The following is a 19837-nucleotide window of genomic DNA, read 5'->3' as shown; positions in this document are numbered from 1 at the left end:
TATATATATATATATATATATATATATATACACACATATATATAACTCCATTCTCTCGTCATATCTCTCAACATTTCCTCTTGTGCTCTGTCAACATGTTTCTCTGTTTCCTGTGTCTACTACCCTCCCTTTATCCCTGCTCTCTAATAACCTGGCCCATCCCCCCTCCATTGAAATGTTCACATGTGCACATAGCAGACAGTGTTTTTCATTGTTAGAGATGACTGTGATGATAACAAAGCGGAGCGAGACTGGGTTGCTCTCGCTTTCTAACTGCAGAGTTCTGAAACTTCCTTCAGGTGAGGAAGCGAATCACATCTTCAAAGGCCATGAGATAGAGGTTAAAACAATCGCTTCTCATTCTCATTGTGTGCTTGAGCACAGCCTGCACTTATGATGAGAGAGGGGAACAGCAACTCGGAGAGAACAAAAGTTTCCTCTAAATGTGAATGTAAAAAAGCGCTCATCCTTTCCTGTACGTAATTTCACACTCGGAGACATGTTAGTGATGACTTTATGGCTTTGATTAAACATATGGCGCATCAAACACTTCATGGAGGACAGGATCAGGATCATCTTACAGACGTCACGTTATCTAATAAGAAGGAGTGTGTGATGCATGTGCACAGCTCTGCTAGTTCCACCCAAGTCTCTTATCAGTGTTGAGCAGAGCCACTGCAATGACGGCCTGACGGGTGAAACAGCAGGTTGTTGTTGTTACCTTAGGGCTCAGATTAACCTATACCTTTCCACTCACTACCCTCTTGCATTCTGGTCTTTATTTCAGAGCCATTAAAATGCCCAATTATGACACCGATACATACAAAAATATTGCAATGTAAAAAGTGATAACATGCAGAAGTGTCTCAACCTAAAATCTAACCCTTAAATTAATTGGTGCAACTTTCATGTGGCCAGGTTAATTCAGTCATTTTTATTTTATTTTATTTTATTTTATTTTATTTTATTTTATTGATATGGACATCCACAGTGACATCTTAAAGGCATAGTTCACTCAAAAATGACTGTAGGCAATGAATATCATTGACTGGTAGAGTGACATGTCATGCCTTTATATTTATAGCCAATAGTTTTTCATTTCCTATATAAAAATGTAGAAAATACTGTTGGAAATATTGTAAAAATGTATTCTTAAAATATTGCAACAAAATAAAATGTTGCATGAACTCCTGTTCTGAACTAGCTCTTTTTATGTCTTATGAAATTATCAAAATTTCTGTTATGTTCATCCTCCAAGTGTTTCTTTCATTTAAAAATGGGCACATCACATCTTTAGTTTAGTTTAGTTTAATTTAGTCTGCAGATTTAGACATTCACAGCGATATCATAGTTCACCCAAAAAAATGTAATTCTGTCATCATTTACTCACCAACATGTCATTCCAAACCCATATGACTTTCATTCTTCTGTGAAACACAAAAAAATATATTTTGAAAAATGTATCTGTGTTTTTATGATTTTGTCAATAAAAAGGGTCCAATGTTATACTGTTGATACTGACTTTCATTGTATGGACAAAAACATTCACAAAATATCTTCTTACAGAAGAAAGAAAGTCATTGTTGGAACAACGTAAGTGAGTAAATGATGACAGAATTGAAAAACTGGAAAAACAGTATGTGAAATGATTAGTATGTCTGAATTTATAAAATTCATAAAACAGTAGGCAAAAAATACCCAGATTACCTAATACTACCGCCAAGATTCTGAAGTGCGCATCTGATGGACACTTTACCTTGAGGCCACAGGAGAGGAGTTGAAAATGACGGTGAAGCCAAGCAACTGATGCTTTAAGTCACATGACAATGACAACATGGTGAACGTAGTACCATATTACATTTACTAACATTCATACTTTATGAATCATACTTTTTTAACATTCATGAAGTGTTTTCGTCATCCAATGTAGTACCTACACAGACAGTATGCAATTATTTTTTTTTTTAAGCACCTTTTGCTGCATTGTCTGAAAGTGATGAAACGTGTTGAACATTATCATCACCCAAACACAGAGTGCAGGCTTCTATGATCGCTCTATCGGTGGTTTGACAGTGCGTCGAAGTTGTTTATCGCCTTCCTGAGCTAATATAAACCAACCATCTGCTTTTAACCAAACACATAAAAAACATGCTCCCCTTAACCCAATACAGTCCCCAATTCAGCAGCATAGAGGGGGGAGAAGGCAGCCGTAGAGCTGATTTTGTGCACCGGGGACCGTTCTGGTGAGGAAATCTACTCCAGATGTGTACAAATCGCCCCCTGCTTAATTGGCATTGTTGTCATAGATGTTTTTTGCAAGGCGTTGGTAACATTTGGAGGAGGTGACAGGATCATTTGAGTAAATTTGCTGGATTTTGTATAAATCACACTAACAGAGGTCTAGGATAGAGAGACAAAGACCAACAGAAAGAAAACTGGAGGATTTAGGATGACACCTAAACCTGTTAGAGGTTTGACTACTGGCTACTTACTCATAAACAGCCACAGATGTTGCCCAATGCCCTTCAAACACTTCTGTCGGGCTTTTTTTTTTTAGTGTGCATGTGCGCATTTCCCTCCCATTCTGTTTCCTGTCATCATGGCATTCGTATAAAGAGCCAAATATTGGCTTTGTGAGTCCCATGGTTAATCAGAGAGTAATTAGGAGCTGGTCCTGCAGGAATGGAGGGTTGACTTTGCTTTGAAACTCACTCTCTCCTTGTTCCTCATAACAGTTTTTTTTACAAGCACTTTTGAGGTGGAGAGAGAGGAGAGGTTTTACTGGGCCAGCAGTGTGGTGTGTGGCGTTTCACAGAGCACTTTAAAATCAATCTGGAGCGTCTAAATGACAGACCACCACTCCACTGTAATCAACCTGAATGAAGCCCAGCCGCAAAGTCCTGAAAAAAAAACATAAACAAACAAGCAAGCAGGTAATGACTCATCAGCTAGCTTCTTTTTAAATGAATCCACAGCCTCAGTTTATAACTTAAAGACAAAGACTGAATGTGTGTGGATGCTGATGTCTAACAGAAGCTGTGTGTAGGCTTGTGTGTGTGTGTGTGAGAGAGAGAGAGAGCGAGAGAGAGAGAGAGAGAGAAAAAGCGGCCGGCCACTTCCCAAATGAAATGAACTCTTTGATTTTTGAATGACAACCTTCTGGACTCACTCAAGTTGGTCATGTTCTACATTTGGCTTCAGCATATTTATTTAGTGTTTTCAAACTACTATGCTGGTAGGCAAGCTTTAATTTCAGCTAAATATTTGGTCATACCATTGTAAATACACTGCACTTTTGAATCATTCACTACAAAACACTTTCAGAAACTTTCAGTGGAGTTGTTTGTTATTCCAATTAGAGATGTTTAGGTAAGCTTCTTAGGACCAATTATGTTTTTTCCCCTCCAAAATAATTAATACAATAATCTTGTAATATACTTAACTAATATCCCAACAGTGAACTTTAAATTAAACTTTGAATTCCTGGTAAAAAAAAAAATTATACATAAATAAATACAATATCATAATCATCATACTCAAATGTAACAGTTATTCAAATGTTTCTGCTTCAACTCACCTCGGTAATACGTTTCTTGATTTCTTCAGTTCCAAGATTGATCACACTCATAAATGTATTATCTGTACTTTTCCTTCGTCTGTTTTTCCTTTAACCATTTCTGAATTTTCTGGTAATCCTCTCACAAACTTTTCCACATTGGATTTTCATTCTCTTTGCAATGAGGTTTCAAAAATGAAAGCTGTCACTTCCGTAGTTGATCCTGTACCAACCAGGTTGTTTCAGTCATGCTTTACTGCTTTATGTCCTGCTGTATTAAGTATCATAAATGATTCTCTGTGTACTGGTGTTGTAGCATTTAAAATTGCTGCTGTGATCCCAGTACCAAAAAAATAAAATAATAATATGAACTTTGACAATCTTAATAATTTTTCGTCCCATTTTCAATCTCCCCTTTCTTGCCAAAATTTTAGAGCGAATTGTTTCTACTCAATTGCATTCTCAACGTATTGCAAACAATCTTTTTGAGCCCATTCAATCAGGATTCCTTAAATTCCACAGTACTGAAACAGCATTAGATATGTCACTAATGATTTGTTAATACCTTCTGATTCTGGCTGTCTTTCTATTTTGATTCTTCTTGATCTCAGTGTCGCTTTCGACACTATTGATCATTCAATTTTACTTAAGTTTAGAGTTTGTCTTTGGTGTTTCTGGGACTGCACCAAGCTAGTTTGAGTCTTATCATTCAGATCAAAAGAAGTTTGTTGCTATAGGTTGTTGCAGGTCTGATATCGGTGTGGTGCAATCTGGTGTTCCTCAAGGATCAATTTTGGGCCCTTTACTTTTTAGCATCTATATCCGTTTGGTCAACTTTTAAGATCACTTGGTCTCAACTTTCACTTTTATGCAGATGACACTCGGGTTTATATACATTCAAAACCTGATGTTGATGTGGATGTGTCTTTTCTTACTCAATGTATTTCTGAGATTAAAAAGTGAATGTCTAGAAATTGTCTTTGTCTAAACAGTGACAAGACGGAGGCAATGCTCATTTGGTTCACCCCACCAGCTACGTAAGGCAGGGTCTTTAACTTTAAGTGTAGATGGGTCTACACTGGAATTTCAAACAAAATTAAAACAATTGGGGTGATATTTAGTGCTCATTTAACATTTGTTCCCCATGTTCAGAACACTGACAAGACATCATTTTTTCATCTTAGAAATATTGCCAGATTGCATCCTATGTTGTCATTCCCGGTGGCTGAAAAGTTAATCAACATCTTTGTATTTTCTCGCATTGATTATTGCAATGCTTTGATAGCCGGGGTTTCAAAAGCTACCCTAAATAAATTACAGCTGGTTCAAAATTCAGCACCTCGAATCCTGTCTGGAAACAGGACAAGTGATCACATCACTGCCTGTCAGATTTTGTGTCGATTTAAAAATGATCATGTTTACTTATAAGGCTTTGCATGGTTTGGCTCCCCATTATCTCTCTGAGCTTTTAGCCTCCTACACACCAACGCTTGATCTCCGCTCCTCGGAAGCTGGCCTTTTAATTGTTCTGCTTACTTGTTTAAAATCTATGGGTGATAGAGTGTTTTCTTCAACTGCTCCAAAATGTTAGTATTTTTGCCTGCTGAGATTAGGTAAGCAGAATTCCTTAGTATTTTTAAATCTTCCCTTAAAGCCTTTTTTAGGGTAGCTTTTACTTGATTATTTTGTAATTGTCAAATTTCTCTTTTTACTTGTAAAACTTTTGATAGCAAATCTTATCATTGTAATTTTATGAGTCAATATGAATCCAGTTCTTTCCACGCTCTTCTTTCCCTGAAATTTAAGAACATTGTTTAGAAGAAGAGAAACACTTCAAGGGGATCACTGCTTTAATATTTGTTTTTTAGGCTTAGAATGCAACATAATGCATCATTATAAGTATATGAGAAGTTCATATGTAAAATAATGCCATTTGTGAACTTTGAAAGGTTGTTCTTATTAAGTGTTTCAAGAATTGTATTACAAATTTCATTTAAAAACCTTGCTGTTAATACAGTTAGCAGTTTTTTTTAATGAATTTAGATATTTATTTAGGAATGTGAATTCTTTTGTTTGGATAACTTCTGCTGCTCCCCAGCTCACTCAGCAGCACACTCTCACCTTCACTTTATGGCGTGTGAAGTTTACCTGACCTTCTCTTCACATCCTTCTGTTTGCTGTTTGGAGAAGTCACTTCTGACCACTGTACTGAGAGCAGTTATGCTTCAGATAATCTGCTATTGCCTGAACACACAACATACCTCAAATATTTTGATAGAACCATAACAATGGCTTTAAGAAAGTGACATGTCATGTCTTTCATTTCATTTCCTACAAAAAAGACAAAACAATAAATAAACACTGGATCATGTAAGCTGTGTGTACATAATATGTGTGTGTACATAAAATGTCTACTACACACACACACACATATATATATATATATATATATATATAGTAACAACATTTGTTGATGAACATTGTTCTAAAGCAATATGAAATGAATAAAATGAAATGACTAAAATCTTTCTTCAGTTCATCATCAAAGTGCCACATTCTTTAAAAAATGGCCAATACACCTGAATAATTTTTCATTTTAAAAAGTGCACCTATTATGGTTTATGGAGAGTTTATTCAGCCATGCATGCATGCATTTATTTCAAATCAAATGCATCTGATCTTTAGCAAAAACATCTTTAAACATTTAGGAAAATAAAAATAGATGCAAGCAGTTAATCCACTTGCTATTTGATCAATGAGTAATTTTGGGTTCCTTGTATTTCTTTTTAAATTGTATAAAAGCATCAGTCCCTAACCTTTAATCATCTCATACCACATAGTGTGGTCTTTTGAGCTTTCCCTTTTGATCTTTCTTCCTTGTCTGCACACATAGCCTACGTCTTTTAAAATATCACTCAATCTAATTCGTCTAAATTTAATGTGGTGTACAAACTATTTTACGTTTGTTACTCTGATTTGAACCCTTTGTAAATGATGCTGTGTAACTCAAAAGTGCTTTATGTGGTACTATCTAAACTAAATAAATTATTTTACTTAAAATTATGATTTAATATGACTTAACCAGTTGGTTACATTAACGGGAGTCATTTTAAGGGTCAGATTTTCACTTTTTACAGCCCATTCAGCTTATTAATGAAATCCAAGATCTGCTTCTTTTCATGTTCCCTTCAACCGACTGTTAGAAACGAAAACTTTTTATACGTTTCGACAAATACCACGTTTGCTGTGTATGTTTCTCCGAGAAAAAGCTAGAAAACCCACATATTTTCAGATATTTAAATTAGTTATTCTAAAATAAATAAATAACGTATTTAAGTCACTGTACATCAAAGCTAAATGTGCATTAAAAGAGAAAGACTGAAAAGGAATGCAGCATACATTTTTTTCTTTTTAAATCCAGTATACGTCCATTCCTAAGTTAAAATATCTCTTCGTTTCAAACGCTCTCACGAACTTCCCCTCCAACTCACAAAACCCGCAACAATTCCGTTTCAAATCTACCTGATATTATCACTCCAAATTATCATTGAGTATCCAGACATTTTTCGAATGACTTTTTTGAGCAATTTCACAACAGATCTCATGAATTCACATTCAGGGAAAAAAAACAACAACCCAAAAAAAACCTCCTGCAACATTTCGTGAAAACATTTCATTTCACTCAGGTGCCAGAAGGGCTCCTGGGGGGTTTTCTTTTACTTTTAACATAAAAACTCGGAAAGGTTTCGCCCCTTTGCATCGAGCGTGTCGAGAGGCTTATTGAAGACCCCTGCTCCCCCACCCCCTACTCTCTCTCTCTCTCTCTCTCTCTCTCTCCTTCCCTCTCCCTCTCCTCCCCCCTCCCCCCATACTCTCTGCATCTTTTGCTGCTCTTAAAGTTTAATTTTGAAAAAAATTATTCCCAAAAAATTATTAAAAGTGACAAGGGCATAAGGGTACAAATAACAGGCTGTTAAGATGTCCTCTGTGCCTTGCTTTGCAGCCCTTTATCCTGAAAAAGCGAGCTCAGTCTGCTCTCTCTCCTCTCCACCGCTGCTCGCCTTTAATTAGTAAGGCTACACTCAACCCATATTCTTGATATTGTCTTCACACTATCCACCAACCAGTTGCTATATCTCTCCTCACTGATGATCTCTCTCTAGCTCTCTCTCTCTCTCTCTCTCTCTCTCTCTCTCTCTCTCTCTCTCACACACACACACACACAACATTGCCCTTGCAGTTAACGTCTGCCAAAGGTCCTGACTATTGGTCAGCCGCTTAGCAACACTTAGCAACCAAGGATGAGGAGTAATTTCCTCTGTGCAATCCCGTCTCTCCCTGGATCACTGAACATTCCTCACCACTGTCATTGACCCCTGTACATCATGCTAGACAGAGATGCAGAAGCCAGAGCAGTTCTGCCTTGAGTGGCCCATCAGGGAGAGAGAAAAGTGATGGGAGGAACAAGAAGCCATCTTAATAGAAGCCATCTACATTTAAACTCTGCAAACTTTAAAAACAGTAATATTGTGAAATATTACAGGTTTAATTGATTTGTTTTATATTTTAATATAATTTAAAGCTGAATTTTCAGCAGCCATTACTCCAGAATGCTACAAAGTTAGCTGAAACCTTAATACATATTTTTTCAGGATTTTTTTTGATGAGTAGAAAGCTTGAAAGAACAGCATTTATTTGAAATATAAATATTTTGTAACATTGCAAATGCCTTTACTATTTAATACATTTAATGCATTCTTGCTGAAAACATTAATTAAAAAAAAAATAATAATGTTTTTTTAAATCTTACTGACACCAATCTTGAAATGGTGGCCTCAAAAATGTACACTTTTTCTCACACACACACACACACACACGACACACACACACACACGCAGATACCCGCGGGTCGGAGGGGGTTGGGGTGTTGAGGAAACGGGCTGCTGTGCCCTGGAAGTGATTCTTCCCCCAAAACACAAGGTGAAACGGTAGCATCGGAAACCACACGCTGGACCTGCCCTCTGCATCTTTCATTAATTCAAACATTCTCTCCAGACACATAACCACAAATGTTCAATTGCTCAAGCAGCGTACAATCTTACTAGATGTTAAGTGATTAAACATCTAAAGAGAAACTATTTTAGTTCATCATTTGAGAATTGAATCTTATGATGTAGCGTCAGAAAACATCAACAGGACACTCCAGAAGATTTAAAGGCCATCCAAAGTTCGTTTACTTGTGTTTATGCTCATTGTCTTGGTTTCTAGTTAATGTAATGAATTATTCAGAATGATTCTCCATTCCTTCCCCATAGAAACATCATCCTCTTAAAAATTTAGTTTGATGAATATCTGCATGCATTTATTGTATTTTTTCTAATTAAACTGTTCTTCACTTGTGACTATCTGATGGGCATTGGAATACAAACATCTGATCTTCAGTAATAACTTTTTGTAGGAAAATAAATACATTTGTTTAATGTCATGACAGGCAGGACAGAAAGCCTCAACACACTTTAGAGGTTTTGAAGATCATCCAAAGTTTGTTTACTTGTGCGTGACCTTTTGTCTGATTGATTTCAAATAATAATAATAAATATATATATATATATATATATATATATATATATATATATATATATATATATAAAATTTTAATTAGATTGAAAGAACACTGTAAATAAACAGTGACTCCAATGCTCTTTTTTTTTTTTTGATTTATTACTTGCATTTTAGATGCATTATTTACATTTGTAAACCTAAAACCATAAACAATCAATAAAAACAACTCCAGGAAACCTGCCAAAAGTAGGTAAATGATTTAGGCTACTGTAAAATGTTTTCATATTCGTTTCCACTCATTTAACTCAAACAGTGTCTGTCATTTCTACTCAGTTTTCTTAATCAGTATATTTTTTTATCACTGCAGTTTGGCACCGCTTTCATTTACTTAAAGCAAAAAACAAGTTTAAAAGTTGTAATTGTTTAGCCTACATTTAAAAAAAATAATAATTTTAAGATAAAGAAATACATCTTCATGCAAATGCATTCATTAATCCAGAGTTGAATTGCTTAAGGCTGTATATAGCCTATTGCTTAAATATAGAGATTCATGAAAAAGGCATGTTTGTATTGCATTACAAACCAACGCGGCGTCCTGTATAAAATAAAGAGCTGCTTGTTGACTTAAGTTAGCATCCTTGCATTAAACATGCTGGCATTAAATAATTCAAAAACGCTATCGACTGTCTCGATGCGTTTACTTTCGATACACATTCAGCGACGAGCCTCATCAGTCCCGCCGTTATCTATCATGAATCACAACGATATGTAAAAACACACACCACGCTCAGCAGTTCACCAGCCCCTGCGAAAAGTTGGTGAAAGTGGCCTGACGTCACACTCCCACAATGCTCGCGCGCCCCATAACTCTGCTGCTGCAGCCTGAGGAGCGCGAGACTCTCAGGCCCCGAAAAAAGAAAAATTAGAGAAAAAAATTGGGAAAAAATAATAAAACAACAGATCAAGAGGTGAAAGACCGGGAACGGTGGTGTGGGGCTCCCACGGTAGGTTTGCGCTGAGTCGCTGCTGGAATGTGACGGCGGTTCCTTGTGAAATTGACTAATGCGCCGCTGGAAAGTTTTTGGTGGCAACTGCTCGTTTTTTTTTCTTCTGCAAGTACTCATAATGTAGCTGCACGCTCTGATGTGTGCATGTTTTTTTAATGAGATCCCGATAATTAATGCAACTCATTCGGCCGCTGATCGATATGGCAGATTATACACGAGCGCTTCATAGTAATAACACGGTTGATATTTTCTCTCGAGCCGACGTCATTTATTTTTGCCTTATGTTTGTAAAACATTGCTGAGGCTTCGGGTATTTAACTTTTAATTGGTGCACGTTCGCTCGCGCTTCGCAAACTTCATCGATAAATACAGTGCAGATGCTTTTTGTTTACAAACCGATACATTTGCATTTGATCGACTATCGGCTCGGCTGTGTCTGTTGATGTTCAGTGTGACTTTGGAGCGAATAGTTGAATTTTAAGTAATTTCTGAATATTTATGGCTGTGCTGTGAACACACACGAGCTGAAGCTCCGTTCCTGTTGAGTTTCAAACACTGGTTTATACAAACGCGTCTGTCTAAGAATAGTTCACTGCTTGATTTGAGAAAAGCACGCTTGGGCTGTAAATATACAACTATTTTCGGCTAGTTTGTCTCGTACTATAACTCTACCTCCGTGCTGCTATGGCTTATCTGCTGCTCGGCATTTGTTTGCCACAGATCGGTTGTTCCTGGGCGGATTGTGACTTTTCTATAATGCCGTCTTGTGTGAAAAACTGTTTGTTTGTGTATTCCTATCAAGAGGTGCTCAACAAACAAGAGTGTCAAGCGGTGGGTTGAGGTTGGGGGGCTCCGTGTTTTAATCTTCATTTACATATGGCTATGTAGAGATCATTAATCGAATCACTCTGCCGAGAAATGATCATATTATGTTCAATAGTGAGACAAAAGTGAACTTTGTTTACACTGTAAACAAATATATCCCACCAAATTGAAACATAAGTTTAAGTTCTGCATTTAGTTAGAGAGTAAAATCAAAGCGGTTCTTCAGTCACAACTTGAGTGATTAGTTTATTACACTTTTATAACCACATTGAATTGAAGAAAATATAGTTAAAACGGATCTAATTGAGGACAATGGCATGTACTGTTGTAACAAGTTCACTGATAGACCGAAATATGTTGTCGGAATGATTAAAACATGTTTACAGCACAGAGAGCTCACTGTAATGTTTTAAAATGTAAAACTAAAAGTTCATTTTTGTTATTTGGTCGCAATTATGCTTATGAAGTCTACCAATCATCCACCAGTAAAGGTGCAACACCATCCCTAAACACATGCAGATGTGTGACATCTCTTGAAAAAATGATGCCTTAAAAAACTTGAAAACTTGAGTTGAATTGGTGCTTTAAATATGATGTGAAATCAAAGTCACAATCTGCAAGGTTCTTAGTTTATCAAGCTGTTTTTGACTCTTTCGAATATTGTTACTAATAAGGGAAATGCAGTTGAAACACTTGAAGTGTATGCAATTAAAAATAAATTGCAGAAATGGTTGTGAGGAGTTGAAAAAATCGTTTAAAATGTGTTTTTGCATTGCCCATTGTAGTGGTTAAAGGTACAGAAATGGTAATTAAACTTCATTTGTCATTGCTGTTGTAAATGAGCATAACTGCGGCCAATCTTTAATTCACCAGTCAGCATGATTGCAACACTACAGTCACATATTCAAACACCTGTAGCTGAGTGATAACGTTTTCTCAAATATATGCAGTGATGTTTTAAACATACATTACAGAGTGAAAGCTTTTCATTTGCTTTGCCTGTTTTTTCTCTGGCTCTTGTTTGTGTTGTGCTAAAGTTACTTTTTGTTGCTCTGTGCTTTGAAAATAATCTAAATGAGACGTTTCACTTTGGCTAGATTCATTGGATGTATGTGAAAAGATGGCTTTCTAACAGTGATTGATAAAGAACAGGTTGCGACGAGCTCTTGTTTGGTGGTTGTGCTCCATCATGGCCTTCTACTTCCACTGCCTCGAGCTACATAATAAGGAAATGGAAGTGAGATCGTCACGAGACAGTGCTTTTGTTATTGACATTGCATGTTGAAACGCATATTGTTATGTTGAGGCCGTATAGTTTTTCAGCATTGGCTCTGGTTAGACGGTCTTTTGCTTCTGAGGGTCTTTACAAGGGTTTGAGGGAGAACGATTCTAAAAAATATTTCTGGTTCTCGTTCCATCTCAGATGTAGTTGTATTTTGTTGAGCTTGTCCTTTTTTGACACATCAGTGTAAGTTATTTCAAACATTTTCCTTGACATCTTTTAAAATGACTTTTTCTGCTTTGATCGTTTTTTTTTTATGTTGTGGGACATTTTAAACAAACGTTTCAGCAGTTTAATTTTCATGTGTTCTCTGAAAAGGCGTCTTACATGCTTGATTCAGTGTGCGAGTTAGAGAGAGAGACACAGAGCATGTGCATCAAGGGGGGTCCCACATCCCACAATTCCATGCTCCTCGGTGGGTAACAGGCTGATTATCATGAGAAAGCACATCAGAGGGGTTAATAGGTAGGACAGGCTTTGGAGAGCACAAACGCTACTTAATACGCAGTGTAGAATGGGGATCAGCCCTCATCTGAGTCCTTATATCCTCCACTTATAGTAGTGAGGAGTGAACAGGGACGATGCTGTGCCTGAGATTTGTGCCGAGTTATATTAATATAGCTATTTATTTTGCATTATGATTTAAGTGTTTTGTGACAGTAATATGGGCTTGTGGTTCAGTCGATGAGTTTGTTTGTATATGCGGTCGCAAGGATATAATATGTGTTTGCGTTTTGTCTAAATCCATGTCTAAAATGGGCACTGGGGAGTGTTTATGTGGGCAGTATGAACAGTAGCTGACCTGGTCACTAAGTTGCCTCATAAAAAAGGGAGGAGAGAAATAGAGAGATAAAATCAGGCCAAGTTCACAAGGACTTTATAACTCCTCCGAGTCCCGCAACACCAGATTTGATTCTTATCAGAAAATTATTCATGACTCAGAACTGACAGAAACTTGAAAAATTTTCGTTCAGGATTCAGATTTGCAATGCCTGTAGGCCTGAATGATTGTAGAAATAGAATTTTGCCAGTGGTGTTTTTAAGGCTACTTAAATATGATTAATTACAATAAATGAAAAACAATGTATTGCACGTTAAATGTGTATGACGGATATTAATTAGTGTAGAAAGTTGTAGAAATCAACTCCAAATATGCTATAAACTTTTACTGTGTGTAATAACCTTTTTGTTTATTAATAAATGTTGTAGAGTTGTAATTTATTGTTGTCACAAAAAGAAGCCCTCGTATATTAAAGTACTTTTCAAGTTCTTTTTCATATAAAATCTGTTAAATTTAGCAGAGATGGTAAACTTATGAATATGTCATCAAACAAAAAAAACAAAAAACAAAAAATTAAGATTGATTATAACAATGATATTGTGCAAATTAATAATACATTTATAATGTTCCATTGACAAATATTGTACTCTTGCACAAAGATTTTGATCTTAAAATGTCAAATTTGTTGATTTATATGAAATCCTTCCCAGAAACTGATTTGAATTTGTTTAGATTGTAATGTGAGGAAACCTAAAAATTTGGCTCATGTGGTAACATCTAAATTAAGTTTTATTCTAGCCAAAAATATTCCAAAATGTATGACAATAGTTTTAACACACACACACACACACACACACACACACACACACACACACACAACATTATTTAAAAGGAAACTATTTAAAACTTTCAGGTAGAAGTCAGGTAGCTCCTTAAGGAAACAAAGGGGCATAGTTTTGTTTTTTAAGTGTGGAAAGTCATAAATCGAATTGTTTATTATTTAGTCTGAATCTACTTATTTGATGCATTTTACACTGTCCTTAAACATTTTCTGAAGTATATATTTTAAGTTCCCTCATCAATCAGCATTTGATATGCATATGATGTAGCACAAAGCATGAAGATAAAAATGAAAGAAAGGAAAATAACATTTTAAGGGACTAAACTGTATGTTAGAGTGCAGAACAGCGTACAGCGTTCAGAGGGGGTATAAAACAACAATTTCACCAATGGCAAATCCAAGCTCATTAATTGCAGGAGAAAGCGTCATCAAATAAACCGAACAAAGAGTAATAGAAAAGAAATCCACACATAAATAGTACATGTGTAAATACATGCTAATGTTCTTGACAGCTTTGCAAAACAAGTCCAAACACAAAGTGTACACGCCGCACACACCACAACCAAGTCGCACACGCACAAGAAAAGAGTGTCTTTTTTTTCTCTTTGCTGGCACGCATTCTGACTTCACTTGCAGTATGCGGCGCCTTTAGATAGTAAGAAGACGCTAGATGTTTGAAACGCATAGCGCCACTGTACATGAGTGAAGCTGTGCTTTTCAAAGCAGCCGGCCAGGTGTAGCTTTTCAAGGTCCGAGTCTATCCATCACTGAACACCACTTATGCTGCAACCCCTCCTTCTCTTCCTTCAGATCCCCCTCATCCATTTTTCCACCCCAAAGATGGGTCTTCTTCCTCTCCGAGCTACTTTCTCACTCGTTTACTGTCTCTCTGCTATCTTTGTTGTGAATTTATTATCTTTCTTCAGGAAATTAACTGTTTTCTTTACTGTGCGGTAAATTCGTAACATCTTTTAATGTGATTACACTGATAATAAAAAACAAAAAATAGTCAAAAGATGCCATTAAATAAACAAAATAGTCAAAATATGCTATTAAATAATAAATTATATTGGAAGCTCACTAGAAATTATAGAAAGGATCCCACACTGTAAAAAACAGTTACATTAAGCAGCTATTTTTACCTGATCTAACCCTCAAACTTGGTTTTGTGTAACAATTAGATTTAGATAAATAATATTTTTGAATCAAGAGGTTTTTAAAAACGTCGGTTTTCTGTGCATCTTTCAAGTGACAGGCACAGAGTTTGATGCAAAAATATAAATTAAAAAGTCAAAAATTTTACATGAGAAAATGATTGAGAAATAGAAATAAAACCAAAATATATGAAATTCAAGCACTCATTTATCCAAAGCAACAGCGACACCATGAAGGTTCAGAGGAGGGCAGCATCTTTTGAGCTTGTTGTGTTTTCATTGAGATTGTGAGGAGAAATAGTGAATTACAGGCGTAAAAGTCACATGTCAAGAGGCGGTACTTCTGTGTCACTGTGATTGGCTGATCACACTTCCAATTAGATAATGCACACCTAACATGTGCACAACTGTTCTTGGCTGGTTGATTCATGAATGACCATCCACTAGGACAGCTCAACTTTTTACTAACATCTCAAACGACAAATAAAAACGAGCATAACATCATGAGTAATATGCGTATAAAAATGCATATTCATCAGTATTCGTTATCATTAGCTGTAGTCTTCAGTCTTCAGCATGATGCTGTTTACTTCTGCATGAGCTGTTCTTTATTAGTATGAATATGAGAACTCTTTGTACGACACTAAAAGGCTGATAAAATGTAATTCTGTAGCATTACGCGAGGGCATGGATTTGACGGTAAATTATAACAGTATGAGAAAACAAACAATCAAAAACAGTCATATGGAAAGGATGGGAAATAAGATAAACTTTATGAACCTCAAATGGTGCTCACACACACACAGTCATGTACGGAGAATCCAAAAGACCTTGAGCGTGATTAGATAACTAGTCACAGAGAGGAAAAAGAAAGCTGGATGATGAGGGCGAGAGTCACAGAAGAGGGCCGGAGGAAAACATTTGTGATTCACGTGGCCGTTTCATTTGTATCCCACACATAATGTAGAAAAAGCAATGTTTTGCTTTAAAGAGAGGGTTTGTTTAGTTGTGTATTGATGTACAGATTGGGCTGTGTAAGTGCTGGTTATCCAGTGAGATGTCAGGTGTTTTCACTAGTTCCTCTGTTCTCCGCAAGTGAAGAAGGAAAAAGAAAGTTGTGTATGCTATGATTTGATTGGTAATCATATAATGAATTATAATGGCAATCAAACAAACATTTATAAAAAGAAGCTGGTATGTGACACCCTAACTTGCATTGTTTCTTAATTTTCTTACTTATGCATTAACTAAGTTAACTATTAACTGAACTATACAGAATAAGGACAAATTGGTTAGACTAAGGAATCTAAAATATGGTCATGTAGAAGGCATTAACATGTGCTTTAGAAGCTAAAAATTTGGCTCATGTGGTAACATCTAAATTAAGTTTTATTCTAGCCAAAAATATTCCAAAATGTATGACAATAGTTTTAACACACACACACACACACACACACACACACACACACACACACACAACATTATTTAAAAGGAAACTATTTAAAACTTTCAGGTAGAAGTCAGGTAGCTCCTTAAGGCAACAAAGTGGCATAGTTTTGTTTTTTAAGTGTGGAAAGTCATAAATCGAATTGTTTATTATTTAGTCTGAATCTACTTATTTGATGCATTTTACACTGTCCTTAAACATTTTCTGAAGTATATATTTTAAGTTCCCTCATCAATCAGCATTTGATATGCATATGATGTAGCACAAAGCATGAAGATAAAAATGAAAGAAAGGAAAATAACATTTTAAGGGACTAAACTGTATGTTAGAGTGCAGAACAGCGTACAGCGTTCAGAGGGGGTATAAAACAACAATTTCACCAATGGCAAATCCAAGCTCATTAATTGCAGGAGAAAGCGTCATCAAATAAACCGAACAAAGAGTAATAGAAAAGAAATCCACACATAAATAGTACATGTGTAAATACATGCTAATGTTCTTGACAGCTTTGCAAAACAAGTCCAAACACAAAGTGTACACGCCGCACACACCACAACCAAGTCGCACACGCACAAGAAAAGAGTGTCTTTTTTTTCTCTTTGCTGGCACGCATTCTGACTTCACTTGCAGTATGCGGCGCCTTTAGATAGTAAGAAGACGCTAGATGTTTGAAACGCATAGCGCCACTGTACATGAGTGAAGCTGTGCTTTTCAAAGCAGCCGGCCAGGTGTAGCTTTTCAAGGTCCGAGTCTATCCATCACTGAACACCACTTATGCTGCAACCCCTCCTTCTCTTCCTTCAGATCCCCCTCATCCATTTTTCCACCCCAAAGATGGGTCTTCTTCCTCTCCGAGCTACTTTCTCACTCGTTTACTGTCTCTCTGCTATCTTTGTTGTGAATTTATTATCTTTCTTCAGGAAATTAACTGTTTTCTTTACTGTGCGGTAAATTCGTAACATCTTTTAATGTGATTACACTGATAATAAAAAACAAAAAATAGTCAAAAGATGCCATTAAATAAACAAAATAGTCAAAATATGCTATTAAATAATAAATTATATTGGAAGCTCACTAGAAATTATAGAAAGGATCCCACACTGTAAAAAACAGTTACATTAAGCAGCTATTTTTACCTGATCTAACCCTCAAACTTGGTTTTGTGTAACAATTAGATTTAGATAAATAATATTTTTGAATCAAGAGGTTTTTAAAAACGTCGGTTTTCTGTGCATCTTTCAAGTGACAGGCACAGAGTTTGATGCAAAAATATAAATTAAAAAGTCAAAAATTTTACATGAGAAAATGATTGAGAAATAGAAATAAAACCAAAATATATGAAATTCAAGCACTCATTTATCCAAAGCAACAGCGACACCATGAAGGTTCAGAGGAGGGCAGCATCTTTTGAGCTTGTTGTGTTTTCATTGAGATTGTGAGGAGAAATAGTGAATTACAGGCGTAAAAGTCACATGTCAAGAGGCGGTACTTCTGTGTCACTGTGATTGGCTGATCACACTTCCAATTAGATAATGCACACCTAACATGTGCACAACTGTTCTTGGCTGGTTGATTCATGAATGACCATCCACTAGGACAGCTCAACTTTTTACTAACATCTCAAACGACAAATAAAAACGAGCATAACATCATGAGTAATATGCGTATAAAAATGCATATTCATCAGTATTCGTTATCATTAGCTGTAGTCTTCAGTCTTCAGCATGATGCTGTTTACTTCTGCATGAGCTGTTCTTTATTAGTATGAATATGAGAACTCTTTGTACGACACTAAAAGGCTGATAAAATGTAATTCTGTAGCATTACGCGAGGGCATGGATTTGACGGTAAATTATAACAGTATGAGAAAACAAACAATCAAAAACAGTCATATGGAAAGGATGGGAAATAAGATAAACTTTATGAACCTCAAATGGTGCTCACACACACACAGTCATGTACGGAGAATCCAAAAGACCTTGAGCGTGATTAGATAACTAGTCACAGAGAGGAAAAAGAAAGCTGGATGATGAGGGCGAGAGTCACAGAAGAGGGCCGGAGGAAAACATTTGTGATTCACGTGGCCGTTTCATTTGTATCCCACACATAATGTAGAAAAAGCAATGTTTTGCTTTAAAGAGAGGGTTTGTTTAGTTGTGTATTGATGTACAGATTGGGCTGTGTAAGTGCTGGTTATCCAGTGAGATGTCAGGTGTTTTCACTAGTTCCTCTGTTCTCCGCAAGTGAAGAAGGAAAAAGAAAGTTGTGTATGCTATGATTTGATTGGTAATCATATAATGAATTATAATGGCAATCAAACAAACATTTATAAAAAGAAGCTGGTATGTGACACCCTAACTTGCATTGTTTCTTAATTTTCTTACTTATGCATTAACTAAGTTAACTATTAACTGAACTATACAGAATAAGGACAAATTGGTTAGACTAAGGAATCTAAAATATGGTCATGTAGAAGGCATTAACATGTGCTTTAGAAGTGCTAATAATACACAGCCAATATGCTAGTAATGTGCATGCTAATAAGCAACTAGTTAATAGTGAGAACTGGTCACTAAACTAAAGTGTTAATGAGAAAATGTATGAAATGAAGAATCTTTAGTTATGCTTAGGTTGAGCCTTAAGTCTTAAGCAAAGTACTCGTTTCTTGAAAGCTACAAACTGTATGACTTAAATATGTTAAATTTAACTAATTATTTACTTAAACATGTTTACTTAATATACCTTTAATACATAATATATTTTGTATTGTTTTTATTTATCATCGTTTTTGTTACGGGGCTGACGAGACGTGAGACTTGCGGATCCATGTGCAAGCTTTATTTGATAAAGACAGAGACGTGGTCATACAGCAGGCCTGGGTCAGATGAGGGCAAACAGGTATATGGTGGGCAAAACACAAGAATAGTCCTAGGGCTAGCGCAGGTCGACGATCGGCAGACAGAATCAAAAGGGGCAAGACAAAAGGGGTGAATCCAGGGAACCAGGCGAAGATCAGAAACCGGGAAGGCTAAGGCTAAGGCTAATGACTAGGGCTAGGGCTAAGGCTAAGGCTAAGGCAAACGACTAGGGCTAAGGCTAATGACTAGGGCTAAGGCTAGGAAAATGACAAGGGCTCCGTAAAGTAGCTATCTCTAGGGGAGTGATAAACGCTGAAACAATACTCGGCAGAGGGAAGGGATAAGAGTGAGTGTTATATAGTGAGGGAGTGATATGAAACAGCTGGGTGCAATCAGTGTAAACAGGTGTGTGCAATTCGTGCTGAGTGCAATCAGTAATGCATGATGGGAAATGTAGTCCGGGGTGATGTGCAACAGTGTGTAGTGCGAGAGTCAATGAAATGGAAAGTTCATGGACCGGATTC

At 36.4% G+C, this 19837-nt stretch overlaps 1 protein-coding gene across 1 annotated transcript in view; it reads left to right on the top strand.

Moving 5' to 3' along the window:
- The first annotated feature begins 9922 nt into the window (after positions 1-9922).
- LOC107559482 (zinc finger protein PLAGL2-like) overlaps positions 9923-19837 on the top strand; it is a 40728-nt gene continuing 30813 nt past the window's right edge. The window contains exon 1 of the mRNA XM_016243327.1: positions 9923-10122. The gene's annotated coding sequence lies outside the window, so the exon portion shown is untranslated. The remainder of the gene's footprint in view (positions 10123-19837) is intronic.

Source organism: Sinocyclocheilus grahami, unplaced genomic scaffold (assembly GCF_001515645.1).
Source record: "Sinocyclocheilus grahami isolate Dianchi unplaced genomic scaffold, SAMN03320097.WGS_v1.1 scaffold687.1, whole genome shotgun sequence".
Taxonomy (NCBI): Eukaryota; Metazoa; Chordata; class Actinopteri; order Cypriniformes; family Cyprinidae; genus Sinocyclocheilus; species Sinocyclocheilus grahami.
Note: the sequence above shows the minus strand (reverse complement) of the source record. Positions and strands in the feature narration are given on the sequence as shown.